Source organism: Bactrocera latifrons, unplaced genomic scaffold, assembly GCF_001853355.1.
Source record: "Bactrocera latifrons isolate USDA-ARS-PBARC rearing strain unplaced genomic scaffold, ASM185335v1 scaffold_1167, whole genome shotgun sequence".
Lineage (NCBI taxonomy): Eukaryota > Metazoa > Arthropoda > Insecta > Diptera > Tephritidae > Bactrocera > Bactrocera latifrons.
Window position 1 is genome coordinate 23,092 of NW_017534594.1, and position 11,638 is coordinate 34,729.

Sequence of the window (11,638 nt, forward strand, 5' to 3'; positions counted from 1 at the left end):
ATATGGTGCAGAGGCTTGGACGATGACAACAATTATTGCAGCATAGCCCGTTATAAATCTTCTATAATATCCTGATAGTCCAAGTGATCACAGTTCTTTAAGAGTTTTTGGGCATGGATAGTTGGCTATGGCTTCTACCTTTGCCGAATTCGGTTCTATTCCTTTGTCTGAGGTAACAAGTCCTAAAAATTCTACTTAGTTTTTGGAAAACTCGCATTTGTCTAGTTGGCATTTAATATTGGCTACTATCTTTATTAAAGACAATAATACCATCAATGTAAATATAACAAATATTACCTAAGTGATCCCTTAGTATATCATCAAGGGCGCGTTTGAATATTTGGGGGGCATTTTTTAACCCAAAGGGGAGTCTAGTGAATTCGTAGTTTCCGTTGTTCGCGGACAACGCTGGCTTTTCAATGTCACTATCCTTCATGAGGATCTAATGGAACCCACGCTTGAATTCTAACACAGAAAATATTTTATTATTGCTTGACTGTGCAAGTACTCCGTTAAGGCCTAACTATAATGTGCATACGAAAAGATCGTCAAATCGAAAAGCCTGTCAAATAATTAACGAATGAAGAGTAGACTTTTGAATGACTATAAATGTCAATAAGCAATTTGTGTTTTGGTTTTATATTTCGTTTAGATTTTTCAAAAATGAATAGAAAATTAAAATATTTAAAAACAATTAAAATGCTTACTTCTGTTTTAGACGGAATACGAATATTAACAGAAATTAGTGAAATTACAAAAAAAAAAAAAAGAATTCGGTCATGTTCAGTGAGGGAAATAAACAGAAAGAGGAAAAATTATGGTTTTTTTGCACGTTTCCTAGAAATGAAAAGGATTGACCACACTCATTTCTGTATATACACACGAATGACGCCACAAGTATATGGACTTTTGCTTACTCTTGTTGAGCCCTTTTTAAAAAAGAATTCGTTGAGGGAGCCTGTGCATCCGGAATGTCGATTAGCTTTGACATTACAGTAAGTTTGTTCATTTTAATACATTTTTATTATGTCTTATTCTTTTTTCTTTTTCTTAAAGATAATTATCAGAAGGAACTTCGTTTCAATCGTTGGCATGGTCATTTCAACTGGGGAAGGACACGGTTAGGCGTATTATTCTGGAGACAGCTGAAGTCCTTTGGACGAAGTTAGGCGTCGTTTATGTATCTGAGCCTAATGATGAGGATTTCAAGCGAATTTCTCAAAATTTCTATTGATGTGAAGCACCTAAAAGCGATAGTAAATTTTTCTGCTACAAAAAATTTTGTTCTATTGTGTTGTTAGCAGTATGCGATTCACGATATCGGTTTACTTACATAGATATTGGTGCATATGGAAGTCAGAGTGATGGTGGTAAGGACTTTTAAATTTGTGCATCAGTTTTTTTTCTTTAATATTATTGTTTCTCTTTACGTGTATAGGCATTTTTCAAGTGAGTCGATTGGGAAAGAGGTTGCTAAATCACAAACTTCCCATCCCTCCACCGAAAGACTTACCAAATACGCAACTAAAAACTCCACACTTCTTCGTTGGTGATACTGCCTTTCCTTTAGGGATAAATTTAATGCGCCCATACCCTGGGTGAGTCCTACCAAATAAAAAAGAGGTTTTTAATAAAAGGTTATCAAGAGCTCGTCGCACAATTGAAAACTCTATTGGAATACTAGTAACGCGTTGGCGAGTTTTACTAACAACATTACATTTATTTCCGGAAAATGCGGAAAAAATTGTTTTGGCGTGCGTTGCCTTACATAATTTTATTATGTTTAATAATGAAAATGCATCTTCGTATATAGCAAGCAACTATGCTGATTGGGAGGACTCTAATGGTGAATTTCATGACGGTTTATTGCGCAGAAAAGAATATCCCATCGATTGTGCAATCTTCCAATTTGGATCATTACGGTCGAAGAAGTTCTTTGGAAATTAGAAATAACTTATGCAGTTTTTTAACAGTTTTTAAAACATATTTTAAATTTATATATCTAACATCATTTCGAACTTGTTTATTTCTTTGTTAATAAAACTAAATGGGATTTCTTATATTTCATTCGATTGTTTTTTTTTATTAAAAATTCAAATAATTCATGTAGTTCAGGTACAGTAATTTGAAGCATTTTATGCGTCTTTGTTATAATAAATATAAATATATATACTAAAACTACAACTAAAAAAATCAATGCTTCAAGCATTAAAAAAAAATAAATTAAATAAGGAAATTAGGTTGAATTCTTGTCGTTTTCAATTTCATGTCTGCCTATTTTCTCGACGTAATCGATATAACTCCAATATTATTTTCTCTTGGAAACCGTCTTTAACTGATACTGGCAGGTCTTTCATCAGACACAAAACCGTCGTCATAAAGGCCTCGTCAGTTTTACATCTTTTAGCCGGCGCCGCCATTTGCTTTTCTAAATTTTCCATTGTTGCGCCGAATTTTTGGTAGAGACTTTCTAGGTAGAGACTTTTATTTAATTTTTTTTTTGGAGGTGGCGATGAAATTTCATTACAACTATCACTCATTGATGACTCCAACACTGAGTCTGTATTTGCTTCTACATTATCCCGAGTGCTGCACAATGAAAAAGTTATATTTCAAAAAATTAAAATATATACAAAATACCAACCGACGCGGTGTGACGGAGTCTTTAAAAAATATCATAGGTTTTAAAAAACCTCATTCATCTAAGTAGCTCATTTCGCTACCTGATGGCGCTTCTAACCTTTTTATCTCCTTGCAGAAGCGCTCCCGGAGTAGCTTCAATCTATGTTTGCATTCTTGATCTTTTAATTGAAACAAACATACAAAATATATAATACAAAAATATATATTCCTATAACAGTGTTAATACATACCACTTTTACCGCATATTTCTGCAATTGCTTTCCATGCCTTTTCTTTGTTTGTACGTAATTGCTATTCTTTAATTGTAATTTGTAATTCTGGATAAAGCATTCGTCGTCCTCCATAATCAAATTTTATTGGAGGTCTAATTAAATTGTTTGGATTATCCATCCGTGTTTTCAAAATTAAATTTTATATTATTAACTTAATTGGAGTATTTTTACTACAATAAGTTTATTTCTGATTCGCCATAATCAATCAATCAATCGTTTCGATCATTATTTTTAATTATTATTATTGTTTTTTTTTTTTGTTTTTTTTGAAAATCAGTAGCTGGTTTTACCCTTTTATCCTGGTGGGTCCTTTGAGTAGGAATCGCAGAATTGGGTTAAATTATACTACTTTTGCGTAGTTTGAGTTATTATTATATTATCGCCTTACTTCAAAATGCAATTCAATTTTTTTTCAATACTTTCCACTTTACTTAATGATATAGTTTAATTTTTTCTATAGAATTTAAAAATTGCCAGATAATATTCACTTTATAATTTTAATTTGTAATTTCATATAGTAATAGGATTCTATAAATTTGAAAATGTCACAGTTAATTTTCACTTAAAGCTAACTTACATTGCTATTTTTTGGTGTAGCCGCCCTTCCTGGTAGTCCGGATCCCTCCCGTTTGGTTCGTCTTGTCCCTAAACTAGCTATGGTTCAACGGCAGCGGCGTCGGCGTTCTTAACGGCAGAGTCAGCAAAATTTACAATATATTGAAGTGGATGACTGTTTATTTTCATTATTGTTTATTGATCAGCAATAATGTCGATCGATTCTGGGAGTTGCAGCGGATGCTTGTTTTAATAAATTTCTGTATGTTGTTGAACTTTAACAACGGCATTGTTGCAATGAATGTTGTTATGTTCAAATATATATATTATAATAAATATATAAATATTTGTTGACGTATTTCCACGAGTCTGACTCGTGGTACAATTTTTGTGCCTAACATGATTATCACGAGTCTGGCTCGTGGTGCGTAGAAGTGTACATTTGATGAAAAGAGAATTGAAATTTTCCCAATTTTCAGCTAATAATGTAAACAAAAAACATTGTTGCAGTTGAGTGCATTATCTACTGTGTAATTATCCATATTTTTTTACGCATTAAAATTAAATCGGAGTATTTTATTTTTCGTAGAACAAGCGCGCGACAGATCGTAAGCATCGAAACTGGTTTGTTTAGTGCAAGTTGTGTGCAAACAGTTGGAAGCGAATTTCGTTGCACTAATTGATACGTCAAGGGGTAATGCTCTAAGTGCTCTGAGTGCGGGTATGGCAAAACTGCTTTGTTTGCAGTTTTGGTTTATATTTCAACAGAAAGAATTTAGATTCATTCCTGCGGATGATAAAATTTAAATTTAGTCTTAAGTCACCATCTAACAAATTTTAAACAATTTTGTGTGCGTGTGTGTGTTTTTTTTTTAATTTTTGTGGCATAGGGCCATAATAACATAAGTGGCGTAGTCGATCGTGATCATTTATCAGAAACAAAAAAAAAACACGCTTATAGACGCCAACGGGACGGTTAACATCATGTTATGTTCTAACAGAATCTTCGACAATAGTGCGACACCGTATAACGCAAAGTCTTTTACGGCATAGATAAAACCTGAATAAAAATCAGGGAGACGCTACAGAATTTGGGAGAGGACGTAAATCCAAAAGGTTACCTCAATAAAACCGCGAAAGTGCTGCAGTGCAACCAAATTGAAACATAAAATAAATAAAATTAAGAAATCAACAATTAAAAATTTTAACAAAGTAAAACAAATTAAGAATAAAACAAATGAAATTAAGAAATCAACAATTAAGGATTTCAACCAAGTGAAATAAATTAAAAAACAACATATAACAACAACAAATAAAATAAAATGGCAGACCCTGAATTAGCACCGACGGCTCTCTCAGACAGCAACATGAGCCAGGTCGCATACCAGAATGCTAATGTTGAGAAGTTCGAAGAAGATCCAAACACGTTCTACATCTTTATTAGCCGAATCGACTACATATTGGGTCTTTATGCTACCGGAGACGCACGCCAACAGCAGATCCTGTTCGGACATATCGAGCGCGGTTTTGAGTGGAGATGTTATGCGCTGCATTACAGTTAATGAAATGAGAACTTGTGCAGACCTCAGACGACAGCTAGTACTCAACTACAAGCCCCAGACCCCGAACCACGTTCTTCTGGAGGAATTTTGCAGGGCCCTATACAATGTACAAGCATTTTTGGATTAAGCAGAGAACCGCTCTCGACAAACAAAAACCAAACTCTATAAGTCACTCATAATTACCGTCCTGCTATATGGTGCAGAGGCTTGGACGATGTCAAAAACGGATGAGTCGACGTTGCGAGTTTTCGAGAGAAAAGTTCTGCGAAAGATTTATGGTCCTTTGAGCGTTGGCCACGGCGAATATCGCATTCGATGGAACGACGAGCGTATACGACGACATTGACATAGTTCAGCGAATTAAAAGATAGCGGCTACGCTGGCTAGGTCATGTTGTCCGGATTGACGAAAACACTCCAGCTCTGAAAGTATTCGACGCAGCACCCGCCGGGGGAAGCAGAGGAGGAGGAAGACTTCCACTTCGTTGGAAAGACCAAGTGGAAAATGACCTGGCTTAAGCGGTGACTACGCCAATTAAGAAGAAGAAGATGTACGTATGTTCAATATATGTGAAAATAGATATTTTTTATATAATAAGTATTAAATGGTACCCCTTCTTACCAACGCATATGTTCATTTTTGAGCATTCTCCCGGGCGGCAAAAGTGAGTGCTGGATAGGTGACCGCAGCTTGCGATCTTGTCATGTTCTTCAACTAAGAATATTCCATCTATCTAATGGCGTCAAATTTTTTTCTTGAGAAAATTTTGGTGCACTCAATAAAGATCTTCCAATTAGAAAACGCATTGGAGTAAGTATGCTGTCGTTTTCGTAATCTTCTCCAGTTGTGTAAAGTGAGCGTGAATTCAAAACTGCTTCAATTTGTGTTAACAGTGTAGTTAACTCTTCATATGTGAGAGTGTTATCTCCTATAATACGCTTAGGATGATGTTTCATAGATTTAACACCTGCCTCCGAAATTCCTCCCAAAATAAGGACTTGCCGGGGGAATAAAGTGCCACTTGAGGCCTTCTTTTTCCGTAGTTGATATAATCTCTTGTTTAAAACCACTATCCAAAAATTAAGCTCTCCAAGATTTCTTTTGTTCTTCTGCTTTCTTCGTTTCTGCCAGGTTGCATGGTTTTTGATCGCATTTAGTTGTTGACTTGTTATCGGCTGCTCTGCCGTTGTGTCATCAACTTCAGCATATCTTTCTGCTCATCAGCATCTTTTATCTCGTCTTTTCCATTCTCTCAATTTCCAAATAGAACATTTTATTATTCACTTCATTAAATGTGCATTGCTCCTCCTTTCTTCGATATGTCATCAACGCAACGCTTCTCGAAACATATATACTTTACACGCAGATTGTCTTTCTTCGATATTTCATCTATGCGAGGCTTCTCGAAGCGTATATCTTCTACACGCAACTTACCAAAGGTAATATCTTCTACGCATAGCTCATCTTCTCGATTTTTTAAATTGCTTTTTTGTTTTTTTAATCTTTTCATAATGTCGGTGACATCTTCTATCTCAACATTAAAATATGAATTGTTGTAATGGAGTGTCAATTCGTGGATATTTCTTTCCATATTGGTCCATAAATTCTTAAAACGATCGTCATATCTTTAAAGTTCATCTTCGTCAGCAGTATACATTTTTATTTTTGCCTCTTCAATAATGGATGGAATATATGTCAATATTTTTACAATAGTTTGCTCTAGAAGGTTTATTCTATTAACAGCTGAGCTATTTTCTTTACCCCTGTGCGAATCTCTTTGGACGCTTTTTTCTTTCTGAGCCCTACATTTATTTTCTCAAACCTAATGTCTTCCACGCGCAGCTTCTTCTCAAATGTTACGCGTAGGTCGCCTTTCTTTTGTTGTTGCAATGAATCCGCAGTGCTCGACATCTCCGATTTCTCTTTGTTTTGTTATTTTTAAAAACAAACTGTTTTGATTCTTCAAACAAATATTTTTTTTTTAATAACAATTTTTACACAGCGTCTACTTTCGTACTAAAACGGCTTCGGTGATCAAGTAAATACGTGGGAACATGCTCCTATCCTTATTAATTTGCCTGTACAAGTAACAGGGCTTTTATATTGTCTATATACAAACATATATAGTATAATGGGCCACAACTCTCTGGGCAAGTTAGGATCAAATCCTTGATATTGCCCGTATTTTATTCATACAGGTCTTACAATTTTGGCTCGAGCTACCTATCCAGCTCGAAGGTCCAATGTTTAAATTTTAATATCAAACTGTTTGATTTGTATGATCAAACTGTAAACTCAAATAAGAATATTTAAGTTCTTATCGCTGGTGGGGGGAAAATAAAGACCGTATTCAAGCTGAGAAATCTTTCATTCTAATTTATTTTGATAATTGTAAGCCTTTTATACTATTTTTGAAATCTAACTTATCTAATTAAATATATGTGTATGTACGACACACAAAATATAGTTGTTTTTAACTATACAATGCAATACATGTGAGGGCGCGTGTTATAATATTTTTATGCGTTTATTTATGTATGTATATATGTACGTATATTCAATATATTTGAAAATATATATTTAATATTAGTTGACTGTATATGTTCATTTTTGAACATGGAGCATGAAGAAATATTTATAATAAAGGACGAAAATTGTTCTTTGACTTCACAAAAATTATCTCCAGTAGTTTATGAGAAAATAATTTTACAATCAACCTCTAAATTTCAACCATCAAAAACTTTAACAAAACAAAAAAAAATTTACGAGATATTTATATCAAGGGGTATGCGTCTGGTCCCACTCTTAATGAACTGCTAATTTGTAAAATAGGTGATTATGCGAAATTTCCCTTGATCACTTGACGTGCTTTGACCCAGCTACTACACAATTATTTTAAAATAAAGTAACTCATACTTCCTTGCGACAGTTTGAGCGAAATTGGATCTGTTAGTAACAGTTTTATACAAGAACAAGGACACAATTTTACAATTTTCATTAAAGAATTTGGGATGTAGTTTCATAGCTTCTTTCCCAATAACCTCCAATGTACATCCAATCTTCATGTTTTGCTAAAGGATTGACATAGAATGTGAACCATCTGAAAAATAATGATCAGACACTAAAATCAATTTGCAATCAAATGCAATTTTCACTGGATCCGGAATACGTTTGAACTGAAATGGCAAATCATTGGAACTCAAAGGAATTCGTAGAATCAAGCATTCTGTCCACTTGTATTCGATAGGTGCGTTAAAATCAGTCGGATTCCATTACACAGTTTCGGTGCATGAAGATTGCGAAACATAATAACGACAGATCCAACTTTGAGACACAAATGATGCGGTGGCATACCAAGCCTGTGCAAAGAATGTAGAAATTCCTCTGGATAATTCACGGCGTCGCATTCACTGTCAAGACGATCGATCGATTTGTATGAGCTCAAGTCTCCCGGAATTTGACTTTGAATCTTCCAGTTTAAGTCAACAACATTGGTATTTGTGGCAAACAACATTGCGCACTTAAAGAATCGTAGTTATGATAATATGGCCAATGTTCGGATAAACATTCGTGATGAGTTCATCTTTCGTGAATTGATAAACGGCGATTGGAATTGATATCAAACCACCGGAAGTATCAACCGGAACTGACCCATTTCCAATTTTTAGCGAAGACGATGTAAAATGTCTTTGACAATGTTATTTTTGTTCGCTGGCTTACTTCTCCAAAACTTTTACACACCGTACCAGTCACAGTTCGCAATGACTCAAACGAAGTTGAACCGCGAACATTAATCAAAGGTAGAAACCATCGTCATTTTACGGGTGGATTGTATAAATTTGTCCTAAGGAACTAGTTCAGAACACACCTGGATATCAATATACTGTTTTGCCTTCCTTTCTGCGTAACTATTTCTTCGACGATGCATTCCATGTATGTCAAGATATTTCCGAATAGAGCAAAGAAAAAACTCGTAAATGTTAATTTTGTTGCTGGAGGTGCTTTCATTAGCTGCACTGTTTTCTTTGAGTTGAAATATACTATTTTGCCATTCTCCAAATTAACTGCGAGACGCACAACGTTCGGAAAATTGGTCGTTCGTTAATTGTAATAGTAAATATCCTACAAAGCGCTTTATTGCAGTTCACGTATCATTATTTGACCATTATACCATTTGATACTTGCTGATGTCATTTCGTTCAAGACCAATAACCGTCATGTTGCTTCCTTTAGTGACGTACTTACAAACGTATTTTATCGATTACACCAAACTGCAATACTCAACATAAATATTCGTTTTGAATGTGAATTAGTGGTGAATATAGTACGATCCATGAGTTGTCAACTTCGATATTCATTCTTCTAAATTAAATGCTGAATGTTCTGCCATTGGCCTCTGGTGAGCTACGCCGATAGAGTGGATATCCATCATTTCTAGTTTGTGTATCCGAAAGAAAAGCACGTGGATAGTGTTTCGTGCATTTATTGTCAGCCATACAATCCGGAAAGGGAATGTAATGTTCGAAAGGTTCATGAATCATATTGGTTTTCACCATTTCGAATATTACTGGTTCTTTCTCTGCATCAGGAATTTCCACAGAAATGATTTCATCAATTTGATCTGGTGTAACCACCATCAAAAGAAGAATGTGTACGTGCGGCAAACCTTTCTTTTGCCACTCAACGGAGTACATCTAGCATCCAACAGCACCATCAAACAACTTTTGTTTGACAAGTTGTGCTAAGACATCGTAACGATCGATTGTTGATTTACCGCGATCCATAATTCCACACGTATGTCATCGCATCCAGGGAGTTCTTGCCTTGCCTTGGGCTCGCAAAAAAAAAAACGCCGACCGTTCAATCTGCAATTGATCACTTTGCGTGAAACACACATATGTAAAGTTTTCAGTGAATAATTTTCAATAATTTTTCTTTTGAATAGCCGAAATAAAAAAGCAAGCGACCGAAATTGAACGATTCAAATAATTCGCAACAAAAATTAAAAAAAAAAAAGTTGGTATGGAAAAGGGGTACTTTTTGGAACTATGTAATTTTCCGACTTTTCCTCATGAAAAGTTTTAGGTATTTTTATTTTTAAACCTTCCCTGATCCACAACGAATAACCTCTGAAAATTTCATCAAGATTGGTACAGCCGTTACATTCGTTCGTTTGTATGGGAAAAAGAAAAGGGCTGTTTTTAGGGGTTTCCCGGAAATTATTCATACATTTTGGCGATTCATTATTATTTATATATATTAAAAATATTCTACGTTTAGAATTGTATAAAACATTGGAGTCTTATTTAAAACATAGACAATTTATGGTAAAAGTGGGAGATTTCTTATCTGATGATCGACAGATAAGGACTGGTGTAGCACAGGGCAGTGTTTTAGGCGCAACTCTATATATCATATATAGAGCAGATCTTCCAAGAGCTAATAATATATTTACATCAACTTTTGCGGCTGACACAGCTTTAGTGAGCCATAACAAATCAAGATTGAGTGCTCGGCTAATCGAAGAATGGCTAGCCAACTGGCGTATAAATGTGAATGAACAAAATTGTAAGCATGTAACGTTTTCGCTAAGACCAAAAATCTATCCGGCAGTAAAAATCAACAATATTTTAGTACCCCAAGCGAATCAAGTAACTTATCTTGGTATTCTACATACGTGGAGAAAACATATATCTACAAAATAACTTGCATGAAGATAAGAGATGCGAATTAAAATTAAATAAAAACTCCAAACATAGCCTAGATAACAAAGTGCATTTATATTATTTAATATAATGCGGTCATAAAGCCGATTTGGATTTGTGACATTCAAAGAATGGGTTCGACTAATATTGATATAATACAAAGGTTCCATTCAAAAATGCTGCGAACAATGAAGTGTTCACCATGGTACTTGCTTAACGAAAATATCCATAAAGAACTTGGTATTCCTATGGTAAAGAAAGAAGTAGAAGATTGCAGAATTAAATATACGTATATGTAAACTCCCAGATCACCCAAATCCTTTGGCTAATGCTTTGGTACATTCCTGCGATCAAACACGCGTTAAAAGAAGAGATATGCCTGCGTACGCAACGTATCACCAAAAACACCACAATCTCGCTTGCGCTTGTCCAGCTTTAAATATGTAGATATAAGATTTTATAACTTATTGTTAGGATTTTAAAACAAAAAGCAGATTCAATAAATAAATAAAATATATTGCAAAAAACAAAAACAAAAGGATCGGGAAGGATCTCCCGAGCCGTTCGATACCAAACGAGGTTTCAGACAAGGGGACTCGTTATTATGCGACTTCTTCAATATGCTGCTGGAGAAAATAATGGGAGCTGCAGAACTTAATCGAGCAGATACAATCTTTTATAAGAGTGTACAGCTGATGGCGTATGCCGATGATATTAATATGATCGGGACCAACAAACGCGCGGTTAGGTTTGCTTTCTCCAGACCGGACAAGGAAACAAAGCAAATGGGTCTGGAAGTGAACGAGGGCAAGACGAAATATCTCCTGTCATCAAGCAAACAGTCGTCGCACTCGCGCCTTGGCACTCACGTCACTTTGAAGTTGTAGATAATTTCGTCTAT

General features: G+C 35.0%; 1 long non-coding RNA gene across 1 annotated transcript; it reads left to right on the forward strand.

The window, feature by feature from the left end:
* Window positions 1-670: 670 nt before the first annotated feature.
* Window positions 671-1,957, forward strand: LOC108977320. Its single transcript, XR_001994026.1, has 3 exons — window positions 671-995; window positions 1,057-1,370; window positions 1,439-1,957. It is a non-coding gene; the product is annotated as an uncharacterized LOC108977320 (long non-coding RNA).
* The last annotated feature ends 9,681 nt before the right edge of the window (window positions 1,958-11,638 follow it).